The 18,796-nt window shown below is 44.2% G+C and overlaps 1 protein-coding gene and 1 long non-coding RNA gene across 5 annotated transcripts in view; both read left to right on the top strand.

Moving 5' to 3' along the window:
• The window catches only part of PCDH1 (protocadherin 1), an 80,515-nt gene that overhangs the window by 39,123 nt on the left and 22,596 nt on the right, over positions 1 to 18,796 (top strand). The window lies entirely within an intron of this gene.
• On the top strand, positions 14,284 to 18,284 carry LOC308482204. The gene is made up of 2 exons (XR_013989147.1): positions 14,284 to 15,011; positions 15,132 to 18,284. It is a non-coding gene; the product is annotated as an uncharacterized lncRNA (long non-coding RNA).

Genomic DNA, 18,796 nt, shown 5'->3' with positions numbered 1-18,796 from the left:
GGGCTCTGCTCTTCTACTCTCTTGCCCTCATTCTGGTGCTTCTACAAAAGCAGGTGGGGATTGAACAAGTGTAAGGGGTCTGGGACCTTGAATCGGGAAGTCTGCCCGTAGGCTCCCAGTGCACCACCAGAGAAGCCCTCGGGAAGAGAGGGTCTCCAGCTTCATCTCTATTGTGTTGCAGTAGTGCCCTAGTAAAAGCCAGGAATGGGGTTGCTGCTTGGCACTCTGGCCATAGCATATGCCGCAAGGAACTCCTATCTAGCTCTTGCTTCAGGTTTGGTTCCTCATTCTGAGCAACTCACCCATGACAGAAGATGCTAAACAGATGCCTGCTCTGCCTTCCCTCAAGTTCACTTCATCATATCATTTGCCCATTTTGGAACCCGACCATGGAAGAACCACCAACTCAAGGCCTGATCTAAAAGCCTGTGAACGTCTGGTTGAAGCACCAGCAGAATGATCAGGCTGCTTGTGGAGTGCCCTCCTGCCCATCCCTTCTGATTCCAAAGGACCAGCATCTTGCCTGCACTGGCAGCGGAGGTGGGAGCAGATGCTCCAGGTCCCTGGTGCATCCATTTCTGCCAGGAATGCCACTGGGATTTTAAGCCCCAGCATTTCCAGTAGAAAAACTGGTTTCCCACTTGGCTGGGAGAAGGCCCTCTGGAGATCTTTCTCTAGAACCTGATCAGCACCCCTTTGGTTCATTATCTCCTTTGGTTGGAAGCTGATTGTGAGCCTGTTTGGACTCTCTGCCTCTAGTGGTTCCTGACAGTTTGCTCAGACTCCATTAATCTATGGGTTTACATTACAGTGGTACCTCGGGTTACATACGCTTCAGGTTACAGACTCTGCTAACCCAGAAATAGTGCTTCAGGTTAAGAACTTTGCTTCAGGATAAGAACAGAAATTGTGCTCCAGCGGCGCGGCAGCAGCGGGAGGCCCCATTGGCTAAAGTGATGCTTCAGATTAAGAACAGTTTCAGGTTAAGAACAGACCTCCGGAACGAATTAAGTACTTAACCCGAGGTACCACTGTACTCCCAAAAACATAATGGATGGAGCCACAACTGGGTCCCAGGCTCTGCAGGAACAGATCATCACCAGGCAGAAAACTAGTTGTTCTTAGACAAGACAGAAGACTATCAGATAACCATTGTACCACAAGCCAGGAACTCACAGCTCCAAATGCCTTTACACAAATGTTTTAATAGCACCCAAACTTGCATAGTTTTATTGCCCAGTGCCAAGCTATTGTCTATGCTGCAGCCTGAGACCTGTCACATGGACAAGACTGAATTGGTTCTAGCACTATGGAGAGAAGATCTTGACTGGGTATCTCCGTCCCTGAATGGGAAAGCCCACTCCTCCATCCTGGGATGCTTTCTTGGCTGCCTTTATGAAGATTTTTGAACCACCTAAGGCCTGCCCAGAACAGCACTTTGCCGACTTATGTCACTCGCTGGTCAGGTTCCACTTATGTGGCTCAATTCTAATCTCTTACAGGGGATATCAGCGACCAGAGATGAAGGATGAATTGGCTGTTGTGAAACCCATCACTGAGTTATTGAGCATGCCTCTGTACTGACACTCGCCTCCAAGAGCAGAAGCATGGGGGCATGGCCAATGAGATCTTATGGGTGTGGCCAGTTCTGGTTTTCTCTCCACCCGGCTCCCTTGCAAAGATACTACAGATACAGCCAGGATACAGCTGCTGCCACAGTTGCTTCTCTGCAGGAAAGAAATATGTGCGGCCCCACCTGTTCTGGTTCTCTCCCCCTCCCTTTGCAATGAAACAGTGGATTTTTTTTATACCTAAGTGTTGTGCCTTGATTCAGAGTTGCCACCACAATTTCTAGTGTGTGTTCAAGTCAAAGAAACCGTACATTACTCAGAAGCAGGCCTCAATGAATCCCTGGGATTGCCACTTCATAAGCTTGTACAGAATTGCAACCTGAGTAGGTTAGTCATAAAGGTGCCCCACAGGCACTGTTTGGGAGGATACAGCGATCTTAGTCATTTCTACATCATCTTTCCAGAATGTGGAATAGGGAGAAAGGATATTAAGTGGACCAGGAGCTGGGAGACCGGGATTCAAATCCTCACTCAGTCATGAAGTTCACTGTCTGACTTGGGCCAGTCTCTCAGCTTAACAAGGTCTTTGTGAGGATAACATGGGGGAAAGGAGACCCATGACTGCCACCTAATAATAATAATAATAATAATAATAATAATAATTTATTATTTATACCCCGCCCATCTGGCTGGCTTCCCCAGCCACTCTGGGCGGCTTCCAAAAAAATATTAAAATACTGCTATACATCAAACATTAAAAGCTTCCCTAAACAGGGCTGCCTTCAGATGTCTTCTAAAAGTCTGGTAGTTGTTGTTCTCTTTGACATCTGGTGGGAGAGCGTTCCACAGGGAGGGCGCCACTACCGAGAAGGCCCTCTGCCTGGTTCCCTGTAACTTGGCTTCTCGCAGTGAGGGAACTGCCAGAAGGCCCTCGGTGCTGGACCTCAGTGTCCGGGCAAAACGATGGGGGTGGAGACGCTCCTTCAGGTATACAGAACCGAGGCCATTTAGGGCTTTAAAGGTCAGCACCAACACTTTGAATTGAGCTCCTTGGAGGAAGGGTGGAATGGACACAAACCCAATAATGATTAAAAGAAATGAGAATTGTTTAAAAAGTAAATTTCCAGCCTTCCTGCCCCTGGTTTTGCATTGGGGAGGTGTGGAGGGCCAGTTTGGAATCATTAAACAAACAAATGAAAAACAGCAACCCAAAATCAAAGGGGGAAATGATCTGGTCTACAGCTGCGATATGCGGACCTAGAAACATAAGACTTTATAGGTAGCTCTTCAGCAAATCCAGCAGTGCCTTGCCTGTTGCAACAGGCTTGCCTGGGTGTGGTATGCAAGAAGAGACTGCAACCCGTGCACAGTGTTCTTGTTTGAGCCTTTTGTAATGCAATTTAAATTTGCCCAAGTGTTCCATACTCTTTTTATCCTTAGAAGCCTTTAAAATAGATTGTATTGCAGTACAATTTCAGCAAAACAGGGAAAGGACCAGCACGTTTATTAGTGCATAAGCTTTTGGAGGCTAAAGTCCACTTCGTCCGATGCATCATTTGTGGTAAACCGTGAACATTTATGTAACAATACACTTGCAAACCCTTAAACTGCTCCCAGTATCTCCATCCATGTAACAAAAATTGTATAAGTAAAACAAATACATAGGGAAAGACAACAAAGCCACTTTGCAGCCAGTCCTGCTCAGTTACACAAAAAGGGAGCTCAGAGAACAAGTGCACTCCTAAGGCCTGGCTGGGTATGTGTGGTCTTCAAGGAAACAGCTCTGAGCATGCTCAGAACAGATGCCTGGTTCTGACCTAGGCTAAGGCTGTTCTTGAGGCAGTCCTAACACCTCCCAAGTCTGCTATAGTGGCTGTGCTGGGTAGCCCTCTTAACCACAGATTTTTTAGCTGGACAAGTCCATTCAATCACTTGCCTTTTTTGCTTAGAGATGCATGGGAGGAATTTGGGGTTGGCTGTGTGGGGCAGAGAGCTGATTGACAGCAACGTTTGCAGAACCTCAGACTTCAATCAGAATTATAAAATGGGGGCGGGAAAGAGAGTGTAGCTTTGAAATAAGTTTATCTTTAAAATGCTTGACATACACATTAGGAGGGCTGTGCCCGGTGCTATTTTTGTAGAAAAAGAGGTGACGGAACTTGCCATGAACACCTCCCTCGTTCTCTTAGAATGGCAATGGTGCCCACCTGAGAGGTGCCAGAACTGAGTTCCAGTGAGTTCCCACGGAAAAAAAAGCCCTGGCTGTGCCCTGATAACCCTGGTGGACCAGCTTCCACTGGTTCCCTGTACACCTAGCCTTCTGCTGATGGCTTGGAACCTGCAAGTGGATTGTCTGACCTAGGGGGAGTCAATAGCAGCAGCACTATTTTCTTTCATGGCTTTTTGAGTGTGTGCACGTGAATTTCGCTTTAAGGAGAAGGAAAAAGGCAGAGAGAGATGGTTAATAATAATAATAACAATAATAACTTGTACTCCACCCAACTGACCGGGTTGCTGCAGCCACTCTGGGTGCCTTCTAACAAAATGTAAAGGAACACATCAAAACATCAAACATTAAAAGCTTTCCGATACCAATCTAGATCCTAGTTTTGCTCATCTTGGGGAGCAGGCAAGGATCTAAGAGGAGCCGTGGTCCAGTGGGTATCCTCAGGGTCTGGGGTCCCAATCTCAGGTGGTATAAGCTTATACCAAAATGAGTGCAGGGTTGCAGGTGCAGCACTGCTCAGACAAGCCAAAGTCAAGCACAGAGAATCCATCTAGGTCCAAAATACAACCCAGAGGTGGGGGGGGGGGGGACAGCTCAAGGTCATTATCACAGGGACTTCAGGCAAGATACAGCACAACAAGGAGGGGTAACTGGACCAAGGAGTCAGCAGCTTGAGTTATTTCCACAAACTGGAAGGCTCAAGAAGGAGACCTCCTTTAATCTGCCCTTCTAGATCACACTACTGCAGCTAGTAATGAAGGCATTTCCGAGATTGCTTACTCATGAGGCCAGGCGACAACTCTGGGATTGTAGAAACATGCTGTGTCATTGCTGTCTGGCCTGGACCTTGATCTTTTGGTGCCAGCACTCACAAGGACCTCCTCTTCTGACAACACCAAGGACTCTTCAGTGGGTCTTCTCAGCACTGATTCCAAGCTCCTTAACCAGTGCTGTTTCTGGTTTGTCTCTGAGGACAAATGTCTGGTACCAGGTCAGATAAAGGCATGGCAGCAAGTCACTGAAGCCCTTCACATAACCGGTGGAAATCTTAGCCTTCCATGAGGTTCTGAGGCTTCAGCAGGGTGGTCTTTGAGGCCATAAGCAGAATAAACTTGTTGCTTCATCTGAAACAGGTTCATACCCTTAAATAAGACTATGAGCCCTTAAGCACATCACATACCAAAAAATAAAAAAAATGAGGGGAGAACATAAATCAGATCCTTTTTGTGCTATTTGGTCTAAATCATTGATATATGTCAATACAGCAGAGACGGAACATGGACCCTCAATGGTCCAATTAAGTCTGTGGAGAGGATATATTTTAGAAGATTATGGTAGAATACTTTTTTAATGCCTTGGATTGTGGCTATAAAAGCTGCATCACATGAATTAATGTAGGGTACATTAATTAATTAATGTAGGGTACAGAGCCTAGGGCTTGCCGATCAGAAGGTCGGTTTGAATCCCCGCAACAGGGTGAGCTCCCGTTGCTCGGTCCCAGCTCCTGCCAACCTAGCAGTTCGAAAGCACGTCAAAGTGCAAGTAGATAAATAAGTACCACTCCGGCGGGAAGGTAAACGGCGTTTCCGTGTGCTGCTCTGGTTCACCAGAAGTGTCTTAGTCATGCTGGCCACATGACCCAGAAGCTGTACGCCGGCTCCCTCGGCCAGTAAAGCAAGATGAGCGCCGCAACCCCAGAGTCGTCCGCAACTGGACTTAACGGTCAGGGGTCCCTTTACCTTTATAATCTTCTATTACCTTCCCCTCCCTTTTATCCACTCTAGTCACTTCGCCCCTCTTTCCTTGTTTATCCATATGTTTTGTGTTGTTTGTATTTTGTCTATATTTTAAAAATTAATAAGATTTATTTTATAAAATAAGACGGCACAGGTTATGGCTTCAAATGCATAGAGTGTGCCCACGATGGACGGTGAACTGTTCCAATGGTGTGTGTAGCTTTGGTGAGATTCTTTTTCATTAGATTGTAAAGGCTTTTTTTTCAAGACATGTTAAAATAATTCAGTAGCAGAAGCTGCTGTGACTTGCAGTGCAGTCCTATGCAGAAGTAAATCTCCTTGAGTTCAGTTGGGCTTGCTGTCCGGGTCTAACTGCACACAAACTTTAGTTGGAAAGGTAGGGTCTCCTCTCTTACCTGCTATCTCCATCTTGTGGCAGGTTGCTGTCAGTAATATGGAAATTGGTTGCAGTTTGTCAACCGCAGTTTGTTATAAAATTGCACTGTCCACTAAAATGAGGCTTTGTGCTTCAGGTCTGCCCATCTTCTTTTGCTAATTTGTATTTTCAGGCTAGAGGCTGCTTGAATTTTGATTTATTTGTTTGCAACGTTTATATGCCAACCAAATAACAAGAGTTCCCCAGGTGACTTACAATAAAGGTAAAACATTGCCTATGAAATTAAAACCGCAGTATATAAACACAGCATAAAAACAGAAGCAATATAATGAAAGTCACAGCAGCTCCCAAAATGTCACAGTTCTTTAAAATCCAGGAATACCAAACCTATAAATCAAAAAATGTTTCGCGATAAAAACCCTGGGAGTCCCGCTGATGACCCCTGATCTGTTGCTGCTAAGTCAACAGCCACCGGTGCCCCCTGCCCTGGTTTGTGTGTTAGTGTGCATTGCCCACCCCCATCACCAGACCTCCCCTTGTGTCAGCAGCTCTTTATCATCTGCTGCTGCTCCTTCCCACTGTTGCTCGTCCACAGTCTCCATCACCACCTCTCTTCTTTGCAGTGCTCATAACTCACTTGGAGGTAACCACTCAGTCACTGGGCATTTAGCCAAAGATTCTCAAAATGCAAGAACCTTCACATGGGCAGGATAGGGGAAGAGACGATACTCAACCTTAGTCACTAACTCCTGCATCGTTTTTCTTAGGTGTCAGTGGCCATAGGTGCGTCACCCGTCCCTGATACCTCCTCTAGTGTATCCTCTTGCAAAAGAAACTCCATTTCACACCTTCAGGAGCAAGAAAGCCCTCCCACCATACTCTGGGGAGGAGATGCATGGCCAATGCTCCCCTTGTTACTGATTAAGACAACAAAAATAAGTGAGGACAAAGGTAAAGGGACCCCTGACCATTAGGTCCAGTCGCGGACGACTCTGGGGTTGCGGCGCTCATCTCGCTTTATTGACCGAGGGAGCCGGCATACAACTTCCAGGTCATGTGGCCAGCATGACTAAGCCGCTTCTGGCGACCCAGAGCAGTACACAGAAATGCCATTTACCTTCCCGCTGGAGCAGTACCTATTTATCTACTTGCACTTTGATGTGCTTTTGAACTGCTAGGTTGGCAGGAGCAGGGACCGAGCAACGGGAGCTCACCCCATTGCGGGGATTCGAACCGCCAACCTTCTGATTGGCAAGCCCTAGGCTCTGTGGTTTAGACTACAGCACCACCTGCGTCCCTAAGTGAGGACAAAACCAACTAGCAATTCCCGCACTCATGTTCTTGCTTGAGGCTTTGTGCCACACCTGGACTCACTACCATGCTCTCCAGGTTAGTGTTGCAAATATCTTCCTATATACATAAAAATGCAAGGCTGCTATCATTTCTAGTGCTGCATCACAATCCCGGATTTCGTTGAAGTCGGAGCACAGCCCCCACTGAAGAAATTGCATAAATTCAGAGTCAGGTCAGGGAGCAAAAGAGATGGTAGGCTGTACATCACCAGCAGCCACCACAGACAGGGAAAGTGGTGGCGTAAAACAACAGGAGACATTTGAGTAAAACGGGTGGAGGGAACTGAGAGTAAAATGGCAGTTTTACACCATGACAGAGGTCTGAGTAAAGTTCTGCATCTTTTATCTCTCACATGAGGAAGCTGAGGAAGAAGTTTGAGAATAAAAAGAGAGACACTGAAAAAGAAGTGGCTGTTTTAAATAAGGGCAGAGGTTTGAGTAAAGCAGCGGTAAAGCAACACTAAGGGAAAAAATTGTTTTAAACTACAGATATTTGAGTAAAGCAGGAGTGCAGTTTTAAACAACAGCAGAGGTTTGAATGAAACACCAATGGAAACGAAATGGTAGAGATTTTAAACGGTGGCAGAGGTTAAAATAGTGTTGAGTAGGGGTGACAATGAAGGAAGGAAAGTGGCAATTTAAAACAGGGATTGAGGACAGCAGGAAGGAAGTTAGGGAAAGCCTCTGCATTGTAGCTTCTCTTGCTATTTCTCATTCTTCAAACTGCTTTGTTTCCTTGCTTTTAGAAAAACAAGCCCTCCGTGTTATTCCACCCTGCTTCACTCAGACTTCTGCCATTTTTTGAATGCGGCAAGAAGGGAGGACACTCAAAGGGGCGGGGTGGCTGTTTTACACTTCTCCTTCCATTCCTCAGTTGTCTCAGGTGAGAGAAAGGATGCAAAGAGCCCTCAAATATTCTGGGAGGCACGGCAGCCCGGTGATAAATTGCTCCAGTCATCAACCTAGCTACTGCATTCTCTAAACGTATTATGAGTAATCTCAGAAATACTTTAAAATAAAACCAGCCTATTATTATTATTACAGAGATTATACATATTACTCCAGAGTACCTGATATTTATTCACAAATATTTGTTTTACATCATCAGAATTAACACAAAGGATTGACTATGCAACTCTTGGTACTGCTCTATATAGTGATCACAGCCCAATTAGTTTTACTATTAACTTTACAATATAATGCAAATCTTAATTTGTTCTTAATACGGAGTGAGTCTTTTGTTAAAACTGTTTCAGAGGAACTTAAATAATAATGATACCCCAAACATTAATGATTCTATATTATGGGAATTGGCTACGGCCGTTTTGGGGGGGGGTTAAAAAAAGGTGCATCTAAGGGGGGAAAGGATGCAAGGAAAATTATTAATGAAAAATTATTAGAGGCTAAAAGGCTATTACAGTGAAAGCACAGTTTGGTTTAGCAAGAAAGCAGGTTTTTTTTTTAAAAAAAGGTAACAGATGATAAATTACTCGCATATTATTTAAGAAAGAAGTTTAGAAAGCAAGTAATTCCACTTAATAGGAAGGATGATAATCAATATGTTCTTAATGAGCAAGAACTAAAGGAAGGGTTTAAGAAATATTATATCAAGTTATGTCTTCCAAAAGTCCACAAATACAAGAAAAAACAAAAGTTTTTTCCTAACAGGTGTAGAAAAAGAATGTTTGCATGCTCCAATTCAAGAAAAAGAAGTAAGGAAAATAATAGCAAAAGCCAAAATTCAAAAATCGTCCAGACCTGATGGATTTTCATTTGAGTTCTACAAAGCACTTGCCTGCATTGCAGGGGGTTGGGCTAGATGACCATTGGGATATCTTCCAAATATACAATTGTATGTTTTACAGGAAACTCCCCACTCACACAGAAGTGCATTCATGACCAGCCCCACCCCCTTGCAGTGCTGTAAATGGCACATGCGTGCTGATCACATGGACATGGGGCAATTCCTGTAATTCCATGTTGAGGGAAGATAAAATCCTACAAACATTGAATGAGGATTCAGTCATGATTTTTCCCAAACCAGAAAAGAATTTATTACTACCCATACAGCATAATGCAGTATCATTATTAAATTCTGATTAAAATTATTTGCATCAACACTGGCAAGGAGCTTTGATGTGGTAATGCATAAATAAATTTATACAGAACAGTAGGTTTTTCTTAGAAGGAGAATGGCATATAATATCCTTGAAATGATAAATATAATAATTTCATCAATGGGGGAATCATTTATCACTTTTGTCGACACTAAAAAGCTTTTGATAGGGTTGAATGGTCCTATCTTTTATATGTGCTGAAAAAAGTTGTTTTCGGAACAAGTTTTATAAAATAGATTCAGTTTACTCCAAGCAAGAGTTTTAGTGAAAGGAAGCTTATCTACAAAATTTAATCTGCAGAGAGGGCAACATCAAGGTAATAACTTGGCAACGATTAAATATCAGTTTTATATGGGCTGAAAAACAAAAACACCACAAGTTAAAGCTAAAATAACGTACACCAACAAAAATAAGGGAGGGTTGTCATCTCCTGATTTAATAAATGAATTTCAGGCAAATAATTTGGATTACCAAATGGTATTATCAACCAGGACAAGGAGAAATAGAAGCAGTAGAGGAATGTTTTGTAACAATCCCATCAAATTTATTATTATGGATGGACCCAAAAGACAGAATATTGGAGAAGGGTTGTTTCTCCAGCACTTTGCACTATATGGGATAAATAAAAAGCAAACTGTGTCTATTGACATCACTAATTACATCTCTGCTATTTTATCCACCATTCAGTAAAAATGAAACCATGGAGTAATTTGTTAACTGGCATAAAGGAGGGCTGGAAAATTATGGTTGAACAAATTGATAATAATCAAATAATGTCTATAGATCAAACGAGGGAAGCTTTGGATAATGTAGAATTCATATTATATTAATATTTTTGAATTAGAGATTCTTAAAATAAATGGCCAAATAAGTTTGAGAAATCAATTTGTCAAAAACCTGGAAAAAAATTGTCCCAAAAATATCAAATTGTTATTCACGTGGGAGATAGAACAAAAAATTGACTGTGTTACAAAATGGGAGGAAATTACTAAAGTGCTATGTTGTATTTTATTTTATTTTTATATACATTTTTATTAGTTTTTAACATATTACTTATCATTCATACAACAAAACTTCTCATCTTATACAATAATTTTTGGACTTCCGTCAACACCGCTGATGATTTTCCATTCTTATCACTTATTATGCATTTCTTAATTTCATATTTAATTATCTTTAACTAAGAATTCTCCTCATTATCTTTTTTTGCAATATTTCAAATAATTCACCTTACAAAACTTCTTGCAAACCTTGCTGTGTTGTATTTTAATGCCATTTAACAGCAGTGCTGCATGGGCTAGCAGTTCCTCAAGGCTGGATAAATCTATATTGATGTCTGTGAGGGGAGGGACTCTGTTAAACTTTGGATATTGTGGTATTTATACACAACATATACAAAGTGGGAAATGATGAGTGCTGGAAATAGATGGATGTGGAATGGATAGAACAGAGTTAATCCACTGCTGGTGAAACTGTCCTGAGGCTAAAAAGTAATGGCATGAAATGGTATCTAATATAAGCTAAAAGGGGATTAAAACAGATGTGAATTTTCTACATGTCTGGATAAGTTTGCCTAAACAAAAACATTTTAAACAGGCACCGAAAAAAGTACAGCAAAGGTGTCTTCCAGATATCAGTAGGCACAGTGGCGTAGCGTGGGTTGTCAGCACCCGGGGCAAGGCAAGTAATTTGCGCCCCCTAACCCGTGGATTTTGCGCCCCCTAACCCGTGGAGCGCGGCCCCCCAGATGCTGCGCCCGGTGTGGCCGGCCCAGCCTGCACCTCCCACGCTACGCCACTGTAGCACAGAACACCATCCCTAATCCTGCAACTGCAAAAAGTTCTGCAACACAGCACAACAGACCGTGCAAAAGGATCGTTGTTGATGCTTTTATTAAAAAAATGTAAACAACAGCCATCTTTATTTACACTATGAGCTAACTGTCTGAGATGGGTAAAACCAATCCCAAAGGGCCCTTACAAACAGTAGATTATGCTACATTTTCCTTGTTTAAATCCACAATGTTTTGGTTTTTTTAAATGCACTCTACCTCCCCACCCTTATACCCTTTCCACCAAAGACGTACACCTGATGTCTTTGTTACACATTACATGCACCCAACCCCTTCCCTGCAGTCAGCTAGATTTCCCTCGCAATAAACGTGGGTGGGTAGGTACCGGAGAAGGGAAACCTGAAAAGAGGAAGTGGCTGCTTTCCTGCATTCTGCCTCAGGGTCTTACTGCCCACCCTGCTCTGTTTCGTTGCTGTGTTTGCTCAAACGGAACAAAGAGCAGGGAAAGCCCCTCCCCTCCCGGCAGAGAGAGAGAGAGAGAGAGAGAGAGGCGCCCTCCACGAGTTGTCGAGCTTGGGCAACGGCTGCGCCGCCGACGGCGAGGCGCTAAGGCGCCGGCTCCCCAGGCTGCAGCGCTTGGCCAGGCGCTGCGCTTGCATGCCTGGCCGCGCCCAGCTCGCCTCAGCGCAGCGGAAAACAGAAGCAGTGGCGGAGACGACGACCCCCCACCCCAACCAAGCCTCGATTGCTTGTCCCTTCCCTCTGGACTCGCGCCCCCCCAGGTGTTGCACCCGGTGCGGCTGGCACCCCTGGCACCCCCCACGCTACGCCACTGAGTAGGCAGGGAAGTTCCAAAGTGTAGGTGCTGCCACACTAGAATAATGATTTCTAGAGCAGAATGAATATTATGTGGCACCTGTAACTGCGCACAGTTCCGCAGATCAAAAAAGTTGACCCTAATTTTTTATTTTTTTAAATGACTATTCCCATAAGTTCCCACTCTGTGATACTGTGATGTCAAAAGTTTTTTGGGGGGATCCAAGATCCCCCAAATTTGTCCATTAAATTCCTTTTTAAAAAAATTAAATTACTGACTGCTCCCTCCCAGAATTCAACCCTTCCCTTACAAGTTGCCCCTCAAAACTCACCTTTTGCAGGGAGCCTCTGGAACAGCCAGCACCCTGTTGTAACTAAGCCAAAATTCATGTAATTGCAATGATCACATACTCTTCCCCTTTTGCCCTGCCTCCATTCTCCGCTTCCGCTGTTGTTTCACTTGTATTTATTTTAAAACTGTAAGCTCCTGTGATAGGAACCTATCAAACACAATGTAGAACACAATGTAGATAGCATTTGTTGTTGTTGTTGTTGTTGTTGTTGTTGTTGTTGTTTAGTTGTTTAGTCGTTTAGTCATGTCGGACTCTTTGTGACCCCCTGGACCAGAGAACGCCAGGAACTCCTGTCTTCCACTGCCTCCCGCAGTTTGGTCAGGCTCATGCTGGTAGCTTCAAGAACACTCTCCAACCATCTCGTCCTCTGTCATCCCCTTCTCCTTGTGCCCTCCATCTTTCCCAACATCAGGGTCTTTTCCAGGGAGTCTTCTCTTCTCATGAGGTGGCCAAAGTCTTGGAGCCTCAGCTTCAGAATCTGTCCTTCCAGTGAGCACTCAGGGCTGATTTCCTTAAGAATGGATAGGTTTGATCTTCTTGCAGTCCATGGGACTCTCAAGAGTCTCCTCCAGCACCATAATTCAAAAGCATCAATTCTTCGCCGATCAGCCTTCTTTATGGTCCAGCTCTCACTTCCATACATCACTACTGGGAAAACCATAGCTTTTACTATACAGACCTTTGTTGGCAAGGTGATGTCTCTGCTTTTTAAGATGCTGTCTAGGTTTGTCATAGATAACATATCATTATCATTAGATAGCATATCATTAGATAGCATATCATTATTATCAACAATGATAATAATAATAATAATAATCAACACAACTTTATTATTGTTATTATTCTAATAATAACAACTGTTGTTGTTGTGTGCCATGACAGTGCAGCCTGAAGTGTTTGACTCTGTTGAAAGCTACGTCAGTGGCTCCACCCTTTGCACCACTTTCCAATCCGTACAGAAGTACTTCTGTGTATAAAAGCCCCAGCTTTTTGCAACCCCAACCCCACCCCACCCTCTCTCTCTCTCTCTCTCTCTCTCTCTCTCTGGTGTGCAGGGATGCCAGTAGCTCTGATTGATATTCCCGGCACTGTAGCTCATGCCTCGCACATTCAGCTGCATTGCTGTTTGCTTATTAGAACTTGTGAGCCCTTTGGAGCAAGTCATTATCTACTACCTCTTGGTATCAAGCCAAGGACCTTTTGTGACCTCATCTAGCAGCATTTGAAGACTTCTGTGTATTGGGCAGAACAGACACAGGAAAGGGAGGCTGGGGTATGGAGTATTAACTGGTGAGAGTTTATAAGGCTCTTTCTGTTGACCTGTTCTCCTAAATTTTCAATTGCAACCAGTTATTGCATACCGATAGTGCTGCAAGCATGCCATTTATTCGTGATTTGTAATTATTGTCATAATCCTATGGCAGTGCAGGAAAACCGTGGGTGCATAATTCATGATCCAGGTTCATAATTCATCTCCCAGTCATTCTTTTGCTCCTTGCCCCTCAACACTTCTCTGATGGCTGGCTGCAGCAGTAGAAATAAAGGAACCTTAATTTGCCTCTTTAATCTGCTTCCTGTTCTGATGCGAGAAGCAGCGGTTGGTGAGAAGACTTGGCCGAGAGAAGGGAGGTTATGTAAGTCTCCATACCCATTGCCAACTTTCTTCCTTCTTAATTTGGGGTCTGGCTACCCACTCCTTACAAAAGTTGTATGGAGAGGAGCCACCTTCTTTTCCTAAGACCCTCATGGGAACATGCACAGGAACTTAAAGCAGTCTCACTCTCCCTTTGAACATTCATGGCTTCCCCCAAAGAATTCTGGGAACTGCAGTTTGTTAAGGGTGCTGAGAGCTGTTAGGAGACTCCTCTTCCCATCTCAAGGGAATCTCCTCTTCCCATCTCTTCCCATCCTCTTCCCAGAGTTCATTGGGAAGAGAGATTTATTGTTAAACCACTCTGGGAATTTCACCTCTGTTGGAGGGAGTAAGTGTGCACACGCAAGTCCTGCTATCCAAACACAACGCGTTTTCAGGAAATTGTTCATTGGGTGAACGTTTCACATAACGAGCTAACGATTTCCATTGCTTACTATAGGGAAATTTCTAATGCATTCTTGAACATGGAGTTTTCACACACACACACACACACACACACGAAAAAAAACCTGGAAAACCTCTGAAAGTTTGCAAAAGGAGGGAAAGGGAGACAGCAGAAAAATAAGAGAGCACCTTTTGCTTATTTGCTTGCTTTTTGCAAGTGAAACGGTTGCTGCAGACCAAAACACAAAAAGCAAAGTTTGTTTAAGGCTGCTTATGTGTTTACAGTACTACATGTAGGTCTGGCTGTTTGGGTACCTGTGGTGTGTATTGCGAGGTCTGGGCACTAATTCCTCATCTTTGGATAAGTGAATTTTTGTACAATGAGCATTTGGATAGCAGGCGCTGTGAGTATACAGTAAGGGCAAAGGCAGCTGTTGAAATAAAGGGCAGTTGAGAAAGTACTTTTGCTCTAGACCAGGGGTCTGCAACCCGCGGCTCCTGAGCCGCATGTGGCTCTTTTACACCTTTGCCGCGGCTCCGGGGCGGATACTAGCGAGGGGAGGAGGCGCATTGTGCGCCCCAACACTCCCCACTGTGGCGGGCGCTGTACTGGCTGTGACGTCACATGGGGTCGGTGCGTGCGTTAGTCACGCACCATCCCGACGTCACCTTCCCACCCGCCCACCCGCTACATTGTAAGGGGCATGTACGCTGGTCACTGCATTGAAAGAGGCATGTACGCTGGTCACTGTTTTGAAGGGGAGTGAAGAACACACACACACAAAAAGGTAACTTGTTAATTTAACGTTTATTTCTATGAGGAGGAGTAATTCTGAGGGGTCAAACAAAGAAATAATTTAAAAAGTGACAAAAAGGTTATTTTTATAATGACGAGTTTTGCGGCTCCCAGTTTTTTTTTCTTCGGAAACGGGTCCAAGTGGCTCTTTTTGTCTTAAAGGTTGCAGACCCCTGCCCTAGACCTTTAAGGAAGTGTCTTTAGAGAAGCTTTGGGAGAGCCAGTGGATTAATATTTTGAGCACACCTGCCTGCTCTGTTCCCCTGTTGTCAATGGGTAGATAGGGGAGTTCCATTCAGCCCATCAAAGCATTGTAAAGGAGAGCAATTCTGTGGAGTTTCCCAAAATTCTCCACAATTTGTAGGGAAAAAATGAAGTAGAACCATTGGCAGGTCCGAGCTGTTTCTGTCTGGGGACAAGTTATCGGGAATCTCAGGGCTTTGGGGAGATAATTTTGTACTTGGTACTCAAACATAAAACATGCGTACAGTTTTGCTTACTTCAAAATGGATGATACTCGGAATGGAAAAGAAAATGTCTCCAAAATGGTGGTCCTTGGAGGATTGTGAAAAATGGTGGTAGCCCTACTTGTCTCTGCAAGGCATCTCTCTGGCAGCAGGAATGCCAGCTGCTTCTTTTTCATTGGCTCTGCTCTTGTGAATTTAGCAGCAGCCAGATACACACAAAAAGCTAATGAGAACGAAAAGTAAGCTTATCAATGCTGCAGTCCTGTGCACTAATGAATAAAATCTTTTCATCACGGGGGAACTTACTTCTAACTATACATGTAGAAGCTCAGAATGGAAGTTTCTCTAGCCAGGTGATGAATGGCTTCATCTGTTTAATTTCTTAATCTTAGCATTCTGGAGGAGTAGGAGTGCAAGTCAGTAGCAGAGCATCTTCTTTGCATGCAGAAGGTCCTGTCGGGTTAATCCCTGGTATTTCCAGGTAAAGGAAAGGTCCCTGCCTGAATCCGCGGACAAGTGCTGTGCAGACGGTACTGAGCAAGAGGAACCGAAGGTCTGTCTTGGCAGCTTCCTGTCCTGGTTCCCACTGGGCGAAGAACTCAAATTATGGGTTCAACAAAACCGTTAATACTGAAATCAGTGCAGTACGTAAACAAAGGGAAGTTCAAGACCCTGCAGATGCAATGCATGGCTAAGCAAGCTAAGACGTTGGTCCAACAAGCAACCTCCTCCTCACCTATGATCCCATGATATGGGCACAAACTTAGCCCGGCAAGCAGGACTGTTCCTTAGACTGGAAATGCAAGCAGGCATTCCTTTGAGAAGACTGGGCTCAGGCCTGTGCTGTGAATCCTCTGGAGTAGACAGGATGGGTGACCCAACAGGTTTCTCTTGAGGGGCCAAACCAGAGACAGACTCAGATTCCTTTGGAGGCAGGATTAGCCTCACAAGCAAGATGTCTGGAGTGGACCCTGGCAACTCCTGAGATGCAGAAGCTGCATGCCTGGGTGATGGGATCAGGGAGAGAGGACCCCGCCAAACTAGCACCTTCTCCTGGATCCTCATCCGCAAGCCCCTGGCAGGGTCTGTCCAACCCCACTGAGACCCTCTCCAGGAGCATCCATTGCATCCAGCCAGCCCTGCTACTTGGAACTCATTGCGCTTCCTATGGGCAAAGCAAGAGGACGTGGGGACACCAACTTTTAGCTCCACCTACCACTCACTGCCATGTCCTCTGCCCCACCAGGCCCAATGCACAGACAGGGTCAAGCAGGAACTGGGAAGAAGCAGCTATTACCATTATTTCAATCATAGTCATTGGCAACATTTCTGGCACAGAGGGGAGTAGATAGCTTTGCAAGCCTCCATGGAGCCCATTGGCCCCACATTGGTGACTTCTAGTATAGAAAGCATTATTAGTGAAGATGCTGGGTAAATCTTTCAAAATAATAATGCTAATTTACATCATTTATGCAGGTTACAGATTCAGCTTTTCTTGTGGCCAATGTAAGTTCCTCTGTGGGGCATTCTTTTCTTTTTCTTTAAAGGTAATGCAGAGTAAACTCTAGGCTTGCAGGCAAACAGTGTACGTTTAATAATGTAGTTTGCATATAAAGGGCATAATTCTCCTTCTCATCTTACTGCTTCCCCTTGACAAAATGATGAGATGGATAGCCACATAAAAGTGAGTAAGTATTGAGTAGCATCTACCAGCAGGTGTCCCTGTGGCTGCAGCTGAGAAGGAAACAAACTCCGTAATTGGAACCAGAGCACAGAGCAACGAAGGTACGCTGCGAACTGCAGCAGGCAGTGGAAGTGATAAGAGCCCAAGCAACTCTTCCCAAAAAACACCCAGAGCTGGCTCAGGTGTTGCTGGTCAGGAAACCAAGTGGTAGTGACATTACTGAATGATAATAAGTGTGTTCACCTGCTGTCTTAGAAGCACTGTGACTCAGGGGTAGGGCAGGCAGAGGTCCCAGCTTCAGTCGCTGGCATCTCTAGGTAAGGCAAGGACAGACTCTAGTTTGAAACCCTGGAAAAGCACTGCCAGTTACTAGCAGCAACAGTGAGTTAGAGGGACCACTGGTCTGACTTGATATAAGGCAGCCTCCTCTGTTTCCAGACTACCAAGAAGTGTGGGTGTTGTTCACACCAAATTTGCAATGTGTTGCAGGAAACCAAATGCCTCATTAAAGAGGGATTTGTTCCCCAAGATGTTCCATATCACGCTGAACAGTAATCAAAAGAGCGTGAAATGTGCTGGCCAGGAAGCGTTTTCTGCCAGCCCACCTCTGCATCAGAATATCAGCTGGTTAGAACAGGCTCCTTTTCAAGCAACAGAAATGGACTGCCCTCAGCCCTCAATATATTAAGAGGAAAGGAACCACCCTGCTGTTGGCAATCTGGAATCTTTCTGAGACTGCAGTTCTTAAAGGTCATCGTTTTGGAAGAGACACACTCCAGTGTGTTGTTTTAAATTCCATACTTTCTAGAACTCCTAATTAATTATTATTATTATTATTATTATTATTATTATTATTTAAACAAAGTAAGCTGCAACAAATATTGTGGGATGCATGTATACTCAGAAGAAAATCCCATTGAATTAAATGGAGCAAACAGATATGAGGGCAACAATCTGGTTTTCTTTCTTAAGTTCAGAGTTCTGAAATTTCTTATTTGAGGAGTGGCAGCGATGCATTTGCAATCCCTTTTCCTCAAGCTTGCTGTCATGTGCAATTTGCTGCAGTTTTCAGTGTGATTATGCACATTAATTAAACCATACAAAAAGGATTGAACAGGGATCTTTTTATATGGATTTAGTCTTTGTGTGAGTTCCAAGCGGTGTGTTTGGTCTTTCAAGGGGGATACTATTGCACCCAGAACCAGTTGTAAACTTTCTTCTAGATCTGGGGATCTCACAATCTTGCTCAGATTTAAACTCAGGTTATTCACCCTCACCCACCCCAGAACTGTCTCCAGCCATCAGTTCAGAACTTCAGCAACACCTTGGATCAGAGGATGACAAAGAGAGGTAGAGTTGTGTGTCACCAATGTACTAACAACACTGCAAACTTCTAGATGGCTTTCCTCATTGGCTGAAAATCATATAGACTCCCATGGAACTCTGTAAA

The sequence above is a fragment of the Podarcis pityusensis genome (genome assembly GCF_964106645.2).
Source record: "Podarcis pityusensis genome assembly, chromosome: 7".
NCBI lineage: Eukaryota > Metazoa > Chordata > Lepidosauria > Squamata > Lacertidae > Podarcis > Podarcis pityusensis.
The sequence above is the reverse complement of the archived record's forward strand: the minus strand, read 5'-3'. Positions and strand labels throughout refer to the sequence as shown.